Genomic DNA, 11,323 nt, shown 5'->3' with positions numbered 1-11,323 from the left:
TGTCGACGCCGACGTCGTGGTGAGTTTGCTGCACACAAAACAAAAAAAAAACAAGTAAGAAAGAAAGAACGAAAAAGAAAAAGCAAATGCGCACAGCGACAATGACACTCAACGCGCGTCTGTCATTTGATGCCCTTCGACGGCAGACGACGGACGAAGAAGCGACGACGAAGCGACGACAGCAAAAATCTCGAGTGCAACAGTTTTTTTTTTGTGCGTTTCGCTGCCGTCGGAGGATCAGTTTAGCACAGGGCGGCCATTTTGTTTCACAAGGTTTGGGGGGGGGAGGGAACAGAAAAGAAGAGAAGAGAAGAGCAGAGCAGAGGAAAGAAACAACAAGCAAACGGTGTCAAAATGCTTGTCGCGACACAGCGCAAAAAAAAAAGAAAATAAAACTAAGCTAAGCTAGGCTAAGCTTTTACTTAACGACGACGACGTCGATGGCGATGTCGATGCTGTGGTGAACTTTGCCGCTGTCCATCAACAATCGCAATTGTAATCGTAACTTTGTTGCCGGCGTTGTTCTCTGCTCTCTGCTTTTGTTGTTGTTGTTGCTGCGACGTCAACGTCGACTGCGAGTTTGTGACTTTGGAAGCGTTTTGCGACTTGTCTGCTGCGATTGTCTTAACCCGGCCCGGCTGTGTTGCCTGCCTGCTGCTTTGGCTTGGACACGTTTCGGCCTGCAGCCGTGTTTTGCCACGTTCACAAAAATCTATACGAAGAATACGCATTCGTCTTGTTTTTTTTTTCTTGGTTGGTTGTTTACGTCGTTCTCCAATAAGAAAACGTCTTGCGTTATTTGTCGCGTTTTTGCCGTCGCGTTTCCACAAGCAAATCAAATTTATTTCGTTTGTTTTGGTTGTTGTTTTTTTTTTGCTCCCTCTCGCGTAAAATATAATAAACAAATAAAATCAAACTTGATTTGTTAATTGTGTGTTTCACAGTGTTGCAAAGTGTTTTGTGTTACAACATAAACAACAACAAGTTGCGAATCAACAGCTTAAATATATACAAAAAATAAAGAAAAAGTAAATAAACGAAACGCTTAACAAAGGTTTGAAAATGAAGAATACAAAATGCTTTTTGCATTTTTGCTGGAATTTCACGTTGTTTAATGCTAATGTTCTTTTTGATGGCATCGTCGGCATCTCGCGTTCAACATCGGATTACGGAAAACAGCATAAAAATATTATATATACAAATAGCTAATAATAATTACATTTATTTTGTCACTAGCAAATTTATTACCAACATTACCAGCAAATGTCTGTTAATGTCTTTCTTAAATGGGGTTTCAAGAGTTGCTGTCAACAAACTTTAAATGAATTTATGTTCTATAGTTGATCTTCTGGAATAGACATCTTTAATTGTCTGCTGTAAATATGTTGTTGTTCTTATTGAAATTTGTTGCTTGGCAACAAGTCTCGTCATATTGTAAAATTTTATTTTATGAATCACTTCTTTGAGGTGTAACTAAAACCATAAATGATTGAAATATCAACTTATTGTTAAGTTTTATCAACTAAATTTCAATTTCAAATATGTGAGGCACTTAACTGAATTACTTTTCTTCTATGTTTGTCCCTTTAAATCCTCATAAAAAGTCAGCTTTCAAGTATAAAACTGTATAAACTTAACAAATATTCATTTGTTCATACATATTTGAGGCATTCAACTGGATTACTCTTATCTATAGTTGTCTCTTCAAATCCTCAATAACTTGTATCTGCTTTATATCAACTTTGTAGTATAAAACTATATTTTGAATATTTATAGTTTAGTTCTATCCACAAATTTTGTTTGATTCATTTATAGAAATGTCATGAAAATGTTATGAGTTTCCAACTCTTCTTAAATCCCTAAATTGTACTTAGTTTTCGACAACCAACGGCTTACATTTCTTCCATAGTTGTCTTTTTAAATTTCAGGTTTTTTTTATAATTATTTTAAGTAGCTAACTAGATTACTTATATTCATTGGAAATAACAAAAATATCAACGGCTGCGTTTGTATAGAAATATAAACTTGTTTCTCATTATGTCTCTATACGAAAGCCTCTTACTTTGTATACCCATAGAATAGATGTGCATTACAGTTTTGTGCCTCCAGGAAATGTATGTAACAGGTCATGTAGGTAACAGATAGATCTTTGGCTCTATAAAGCATATATATTATTGGTCAACTAGGGGTTTGAGCTACTTTGACTGACAATCTGAATGTAGTTATATATCAATATACCAAATATAGTTTTTTGGTATATTTCTGACAATCTCGTATATTTTACATCTTGTGGAATAATTTAAATTTAGCGTTAAATCAATACCAAATATAGTTTTTGGTATGTTTATCAGAAGCTGGCATAGATTACATTCAATGGTATATTTCGAATGAAGTACTATATCAATATACCAAATACATAGTGGTATATTAATTTGGTAAATTTTACTTTACCAATATACCAAAGGTTATTGGTATATTTAAAGTTTTAAGGAATATCAATTTGGTATATTTTAAATTTAATTTGGCACATATTACTATAATATAAATAATAATATTTTTGTGGTATATTAACTCGGTATATTTTGATACTGCACTATTTCGCTTTTATTCAAAATGAATAACAATTATCTCACAGTCGATCACACTTTACTGAGCTCTATTTTGTTAGCAGAGAGTAGAATTTCATATCCGTCTCTTGATTGTCTCATAAAGGTTGTAACAACAAGATTTGCAATAACGTGCTAATCTGTTGACATTATCAATAGATGTAAGTTCGTTGTTCGCTGTACAAACTAAACTCCATACGTGTATGCGTTGTATGCAAATTGCCAACTCTGCATTATGCCAACTGTCATTAGCGCAGTACCGGGTTTTGTTGTCTCTATGTGTTGTGGATATTCTATAGCACAGACATGAGTCGAGTCTAAGCCCTGCTTGTGTTCTCTGTCTGCTGTCTTCTGTCTGCTCTGTGCTGTGCTGTGTATCATTTACATTTGTCAAATCAAATTTGACAGCTGTGGAAAACATAATATCGCCGCAAGTCAAAGCGCATAGTCGGTTTAGCCGGTTTTTTCAGTTGCAACTTGCAACTCGCAACGTGCCACACACAAAAGCGTGGCAAGAACTTGATTGGCTTTACACAGAGTTGCAACAACAACAACAATAACAAAGATGAAATGCAATGACATTCAGTTGCATTCATTTATTTATTTTTGAAAGTACTTTTTTTGGGCGCCAAAACCCAACGCACGTTGGGCGCCAATTGCGCTTCCAACAAAAACCAAAAAAAAGTACGCCGTGTTGGGGTATTAAAAATGCCATGACTTATTAAGCTTTAAGAGGCCTAGAGGGTTGAGAGAGCTCGAGCATTACTTTGGCATTGAAATTATTGTAAGCTGGGCACAGCAATAAACGAGGTCAAAGAGCGAGAAGAGAGAGAAAGAAGGGGAGAAAGAGAGAGAGAGAGAGGAAGACAATCATGTGAAACGTTTTTGGGACGCTGTGGAAATTCAAGTGGAGTCTCGTTTTGCTATAAAATGCAGAGTGTTGTGTTGTGTTGTTATTCTTCTTGTTATTACCGGCGGAAGAATGGAATTGTTCTCGATGTAGTTGTGGGGAGGGGTTGGAAAAATATATATAGAGAGATATCTATAGAATATTGAGACTGCTTAGAAGTGATATCCCAGTTGAGGAGGACAGCTGACGCCAGGACAACACACACACACACACATCCCTTAGGCTTCGAGAGTAGAACGAACTTCAGTTTCATTTACAGCGCACGCAATTTTGTATCTATAGAGTAAACACAACTACAACAACAAACAACACACTCATTGTTGTCCTGTTTCTTGTTGTTGTTGGTGGTTGCTCTTGCCTATGTGTGTGTGTTGGATGTGTATTTGTGTGAGTGGGTGGTTTTGCTGATTTTCCAACGTGTTGTAATCCCATTTGCAGGATTGCGGATTCAGGAATCAATTACGAATTTAATTTATAACAGCGCGCGCGTCGTGCACAGGAAACAAGAAATTTAGACAGAAAGAAAGAGAGAGATAGCGCACGCAAGAGCATGTGTGAGAGCGAGATAGCTAGCGTCCCAGCCCTTGGGGTTGTAGTGTGCTTACGAATGGAGCTAAAAGTGCTCAGGATTTTGAGTCTCAGAGTTGGGTGGAATGTGGCGTGTTACGAATCGGGCATCGGAGACGGAGACGGGGAGGCAACGGGAACGGGACGTGGTGGGCTGGGCGTAGGGCTTTTGGTCATATTGATTTTGCTCAAGTGCTTTTCCTCAAGCACTTCATTGAGCTCTTAAAAGCTGTCAAGTCAATGCAGCAGGCATCCCCCATCTCTCTCCCTTTCCTCTCTGCTCCAAACTTGACTCACTCTCTGGGAGATATAAAAAAATAAGAAGGAAAAAACGTAAAAACTTGGCAGTTGAAGGGAAACTACTTCAGTCAGCCAGAAGTCTGACAATGTCAGGTGCAGTGGATCTCCTCATTCTCTCTCTCTCTCTCTCTCTCTCTCTCTCTCTCTCTCTCACTCTTTTGCTCTGAGAAACCAACTGAAAATTCTTTTTCATTTCTTGACATTGCTCAAATGATTTGGCTACAAAACTTGTGCATACGCTTACACCGCACACTTCCTTCTTCTCACTCGTTCACACTCCATCCTTGGCTTCGCCTTCTCCTTCTCTCCTTTCATTCATCTCCGTTTTCGCTCCGCAAAATGTCTGCATAATGTATACAACAATTTTTGTCTAACAATTTGGCGCATTTTCACGCTATTTGTTTGTTTTCTTCAGCTCACACTCCAAGCTCCAAGCTTCAGCGGCAGCAGGAAAAACACTTGACAAGTTTTTGACTTTTTCCTTAATTGCTATGCAAATTGTGTGAGCTTTTGTTTTGCAGTCGCATCAGTTGCATCCGTTTGTCGCCAAGCAGCTTTAATCTAAGCACTTTTTACGCAGTTTAGACAGTTTTAAATTGTTTTCAAATGCTGCCTTTGAAGCCTTTTATTAAGGTTGGCTGAATCTTTTAAGCTTTAAGGCGCTTTTCAATATTATTTTTTTTAATTTTATATTATTTTTTTAATTAATTTTCTTAGTTTCATTCTGATTTTGGATTTCTCTCTGTGAGTCTACGCTTCAACTTAAGCTAAAGCTCTGCTAGTAAGCTTAACATTAAGCTTAAAGTAAGAGACGAAGCTTAAGCGTTAGCTAAAGCTCTGGACGAAAGCTAAAACTTTATATAAAGCTCTATACATAAGGTTAACTTAAGCTGAAACTAGAATCGTAAGCAAAGGCTAATGCTTTGATTTCAACAGAAAGCTTAAAATGTAATAAGTAGCTTTAAAGCTATATATATTAATGTTTGCGAGAGAAAATTTCTCAGAAACTAAGCTTAAACTTAAGCAAAAGCTCTGGACAATGGCCTAAACGTAAACGCAAGAGAAAATGTCCATGCAACTTTGTCTTGCAATTAAGATGTTCAACATTAAATCTGTTAAGCTTTTTTAAGCTGCTTAAAGCTCTCTGCTCTCTGCTCGCTGCTCATTTGCTCAATTGGCAATTGAAATAAGTTGTCACCCGCTGGGAGCCTCGAATGTTGGCCAAGTTAGGAGGAGTTCCACAGTAGCAGCGAAAACATTTTGCGCTGACTCATCGCTCGGTTGGAGAGCAAATAATGCTACATTTTCTTTCAATCTTATGTTTTTTTTGTACATTTCGCCCGACAGCATCACTTGGCACTCTTAATACAATATCATAATGGCCAAGGAGCTGTTGTTGTTGCTTCTATCAAGAGAGGGGGGGTGGAGGCTGGTAAACTGTGTTGTCGTTCAGACAAAAGTGAATTCCAATTTCAATTCCAAGGAGCAGCAGCAGCCAAGGAGCGCTTTCCTCACATTGTCTGCTGAATTGAAGAGCGTCAGTCGCACCCCAGCTAGCAGCCCCTCTTCCCCTTTGCCCCTATCCACCCACCTTTTGTATTGCTGTCTCCCTCCCACCATCAGCTGGCCATCTCTGTCTGTCGCAAGGGCTGAAGCGCTGTGCTTTGCCATTGCGTCTGACTTTTACATTAATGAGCATGTTTTTATTTATAAGTGTTTTTCTCCTCGTCTTCGTCTTCGTCTGCGTCTTCCACTTCTATTTCCTCTTTTGCTTCGTTCATCTTCAGTCAACCTCTCTCTCTTCTTATTGTCATTATTCTTCTTTCTCGTTTCTTATCTTTCTTATTTTTTTTTGTTGTTGTCTTGTTGCTCTGTGTTGTACTTGTATTCTATTCAGCGCTTTTCTTTTACTTTCATTTCATTTGATTCTATTCTTATGCTTTTGTTTGGGTCTCGGCACGCTCTCTCTCGCTCTTGTTGTTGCTCTTTGATACCCTGTAATCGGGACTGAGACTGGGACCGTAAAATGTTAACAATCTTCCGGTTCCAGTGACAGCAAGAGTAGAATATATATATTTTACTTAGTTTCATATCCAATTACAAGTCGCGCAGTTTACATTAACTTCAATTATGTTTTTGGAGTTAGGAATTATATTTTCTATATCGGAAATTTCGCAAAACCAACTCTTTTGGCTTCATAAATAAATATGAAATATCCCATTGACTTTTTATTCAGTAAATGTCCAAACAATTCGTATTCAATTATTGACTTTAAAGCTTGTGATTTTCCTAATAATCTTTTTAAAATCTGCAATAATTTCATATATCTCTTTCCACTCTGCAATATTTTTTTAAAATTATTTACTTCTAAAGTTGTTCAAATTCAAAATATAACTTATTCTGCGATATTTTCTCTTAATTCGTTATTTAAAAAAAAATGTCTTTCCATTTTGCATTTTAAATTAATTTAATTTCCCCTTAATTTGATTATATGAAACCTTAAAGCTAATCTCTAAAATCGACTTAAAAATTATTAATCCAAATTTGATTTGATTCCAGAATGGAATGAAATGTCTCTATATAATTATTTCCATTCTGAAAATTTGTCCAATTATTCCCTTCGTATTCTGCAAATTTCCCCATTATTCGTTTATAGGAAACCTTACAAAATACTTAAACTAAATTTGACTTCATGCAGAACTTTCAGGCAATTGCATCAAGTGAGATAAAAGTTTGTGTTGTAAATGTGCCATATTATATATATCATAAATAGCATAAAAAACGTGATCGTATTAAGTTTTAAATATTCTTTACTTTGTTCTATGGTCACACTTGATCTCAACTCTCTCTCTCTCGTTGTCTGTACATTCTGTGTGTTTATTATATATATTTAAAACTAAATCGATGTTGTGCTTGTGTGGAAATGGATATTCACAATCGCATAGTTTGTCATAAAAGTGGTGTCCTTTAGTCGTGCATACTCGCTTTCTTCAGTTGTATTTTAGTGCATTTCTATGACGCGACTTTGATATTTGTCGCTTGGCGCGTCTTGTGCGACGCTCGATTTCATTTGATGTGTCCGCTGACGCGTCCTTTGGTCAGTCATTTAGTTGATTGCCCCCTGCCTCCATCTCCTTCCTTCCTTGCACCCTCTTTGGCTGCGTTTAACCCCGCTCAACCCTCACTTCATATCGCTTTTAGAGTTGATCCATTGTTTCCGTGGCTCAAAAACACGCAATGTCCAATTCGCTCTCTCTCTCTTGGTGGATTTTTCCACCTTCTTCTGCTGCCACAATTTTTGGATTGTTTACAATCGCACCTCGGCATCGCTGGCGTCTATTGACCTGCAGAGGGCGCCACTGTGCTTCTGCTGCTGCTGCTGCTGCTGCTGTTGAGCCTGTGGCTTAATTGCTGAGAGCGTCGACGGGCTGGCGCCTTTTTTTTTGCTTTTTGCTTTTTCGTTAGTTTTGATGCCTTTTTGTGCTTTACACTCTATAAACTAACTAATCACACTTGCTTGTTTTTCAAATTTAAATTTATTCTGCTGCAGTTTTTCTATTCTTTCCATTATTAGGTTTGCTTTTTATTGCCGTAACGTCATGTCAAAAGTTTGACTCGTAAAAGTTGTGCTCAGGTGTCATGTTTTCATTTACACTCTTGCTATTTATTGTTATTTATTATTATGATTGTTGTTGTTTTTACTTAATGCCACTTTCTGACGCTTCTGCTGCAAGTTGCTTTCACTCAAAAGCCAAGTAAAAACCTTACGTAAATCCAACACAATTCAAGTTCACATCACAAAAATTCTTTGTTGAGCAGACATTTATGAAAACTATCTGCAAACTTCGAGACAATTATAATTATAACTGTTGATTTTTTGTTGCCTTGGAAGTTCATCAAAATCAAAAAGTATTTAATATCATTTGCCATCAACTTTTCAAGTTCTAAGCAATAATGCAATTAAATAACTTTTTTTTTATAGAAAACAACAACGATGTGTGCTTATTAGTCTAGGCTTTTGTCAAAAGGTGACTAAAAAATATATAAAAAACAACAATTTGTAAAGAGAAAATGTTTGATTTTGTAGCAAGATCAATTTTAAAAATTCCCAAAAAACAGCACAAAATTTATATAAATTGTGGAATATTAAACTTAATTTTCCTCCACCTTAAAACTCCTCAAATATTTAGAAGAAAATTGAGTTAAATTGTGCAACATTGAACTTCATTTTGTTCCTCTCTAGACCTTCTCGAACATTCAGAATCAATTACCAATGAAATAAGTTTTTAAAAGCAAGTTTTGAAATTTGAACCAAGCTCAGCAAATATGGCCTTTGGTATATTTCAGTATTTTTGCGGAATATTTTTGGCATATAGTTTATATTTTTGGAATATTTTGTATAAAGTGTATATTTTGAATTATAGTACTATAACAATATACCAAATATAGCTTTTGGTATATTTCAGTATTTTTGCGGAATATTTTTGGTATATTCTAAAAAAGTGTATAATTTGAATACAGTACTTTAACAATATACCAAATATAACTTTTGGTATATTTCAGTGTTTTGCGGAATATTTTGGTATATTCCAAAAAAGTGTATATTTTGAATACAGTACTTTAACAATATACCAAATATAACTTTTGGTATATTTTTTGGTATTTTTGCGGTATTTTTGTATGTTTTAAATTTAATACCGCACTGTTTTGCTTTTATTAAAAATGTGTGTTAGTTACCTCGCAGTCGATCACACTCAAATGATCCTTCTTTAATTCTTTTCTAATCTTTTTTTTGTTAAATTTGTAAATAAAACAAACGATTTTTTAAGAAAGAGTGCAAAACAATTTTGAAATTATTCTACATAAATTGCCTTTGAGACACAATAATTTGATAACAATAATATTGATAAATAAAAAACGTTTACCATTGCAACAAGATCATTCTGAAAGACACAAAGGAAAATATTATAAGTAAATGTTAAAAAAATGAACAACAAAAAATTAAGAAAATATACATACATATTTCTAAAACGGATAGTTATTAATTTGAGCTAAATAAACGATTACGTTGCAAGCTAAACTAAATTATTATAGGTAAAGATTTGAACAACAAATTTAGTAAATAAATAGCTCAACATTTGCAAATAAAAATGGCTAGTTTAAAGTTGAACCAAAATGTGTTGCCAAAATTTGCTTAAGATGTCGCAAGTCAGCGGCTGTCTTTTGATTTTGAAAGAAGAAGAAGCTTTCTGTGTGTGGGTTGCACTTGGGCCACAGTGACTGCTAAAAGTTAGACAACGCACACACAAAGAGAAATACGCAGCAGACAAACAAGGAGACAAGGAGAATGCGTTCGTTTTCGTAGTAGGCGACTTGGTGGCGTCCAAAAGCGACAGCGGGAGGCGGTTGACAGTGGGCGTACGTGTGTGTGGGTGTGGCAGGCGACAGGCGAAGGCGTCGGCAGCAGCAGCATCGTTGAGCGAGAGAGAGCGAGCGAGCAAGCGAGTGAGCTGAGCTGAGCTGAGTCTTCTTGTTGTAGGGTGTTCATTTGTCGAGGGGTTGCTTAAATTGTCAAGTGTTGGTGTCGTTGTCGGTGTGAATCTTGTGTACTTTGGCCACTCCTTTGGCTGACGCCAGCGCCGTCGTCGTCGTTGTCGCCGTCGCCGTCTTGGCCAATCGCTTGTGTAAACACAACCACCCAACCTACCTCCATCCTCCTCGTTGAGTGTGGCACCTCGACTACGAGTCGAGTTTTTCACACAAAAAGTGTTGGGGCAGCCCAGTCGCCTCTCACTCTCTCTCTCTTTCGCTCGCTTGGCTTCACATAATCTCGCTCTTTCTCGCACTCTCCCTTCCTTTCTCTTAGCCTCTTTCCCTTGCACGTCTGCGATTATTCATATTGCAGCTTGTGCTTTGCCATCCATTTATCTTGCCACATTGTTGGTGCCACACAGCTGCTATTTCTATTGCAACTCCAACTTCCTTTCCTCCGCTCCCCTCCCCTTCCCCTTCCCTCTCCCCCCACCCTCCTACCCAACGACTGCCCGTTGTCCGTTTCGCCTTGCGGCGCGACGCGGCGCGCAAAACGCTTTTGTGTGTTTAATTGCTTGTGAAGCGAGCTTTTCAATGGAAAATGCACACACAAAAAAAAACTCCAACACACACACACACACACACACATAGAAAGCAGCAGCAGCAGAAGCGTAAAAGCAAACACAGAAGAACAGAGAGCAAGTAGAAGCATCAGATCATCAAAGATGGTAAAAAAAACTAAAAAATTACAGAAACGATGTGAAAAGCAAGTGGAAAGAAAATCTGAAATGCGCTCAAACTTTTCACGAAAACATATTTTCAACACTTTTCTTTTTCGAGTTGTTGTCTACGCTTTCGTATCTTGTAATTAACTTAAGCTCTTATCGCCTAATAAATCGCCTTCAACTAATCGCACACAAAAAAGTTTACACTAATTCCATTTGCAAAATGTTGCATACTTTACAGCATCAATTCTCTCTCTTTGTATGAGTGAGAGGATGTGTGTGTGTGTATGTGTGTGTGTGTGCAACTCGAATAACTGTCTGCAACTAGTCACAGCTTAAAGCAAAACTTGCAAACAAACAAAACACATTCTCTCATTAGCTTAAATGCAACGAATTTTTGTTTTCCCCCAAAAAATACTGCGCTACAACGAACACCAAATACTCTTTTTCTCCCTCTCTTGTTATGAAATCAATTAAAAATTCCTTTTAAGTAAATCTTTGCAAAAGAAAGTCAATAACTTCATCCACAATTTGTTGTGCAAATATGTAATTTTTACACTAAATTTACTTTGACTTCACAAAAAGCAACAGAAAAATATTTATGTTAACCGCAAATTTGCAGCAGCAAAAAGAAGATTTAAAAAATCACCTTTTAAATTGATAAAGCAGTTCAACAAAACACA

At 36.8% G+C, this 11,323-nt stretch overlaps 1 protein-coding gene across 1 annotated transcript in view; it reads left to right on the top strand.

The window, feature by feature from the left end:
* Positions 1-880: 880 nt before the first annotated feature.
* LOC132795962 (optomotor-blind protein) overlaps positions 881-11,323 on the top strand; it is a 104,101-nt gene continuing 93,658 nt past the window's right edge. Inside the window, 1 exon segment of the mRNA XM_060806942.1 lies at positions 881-1,054. The gene's annotated coding sequence lies outside the window, so the exon portion shown is untranslated.

Source organism: Drosophila nasuta, chromosome X, assembly GCF_023558535.2.
Source record: "Drosophila nasuta strain 15112-1781.00 chromosome X, ASM2355853v1, whole genome shotgun sequence".
In the NCBI taxonomy this organism is placed as follows: Eukaryota; Metazoa; Arthropoda; class Insecta; order Diptera; family Drosophilidae; genus Drosophila; species Drosophila nasuta.
Note: the sequence above shows the minus strand (reverse complement) of the source record. Positions and strands in the feature narration are given on the sequence as shown.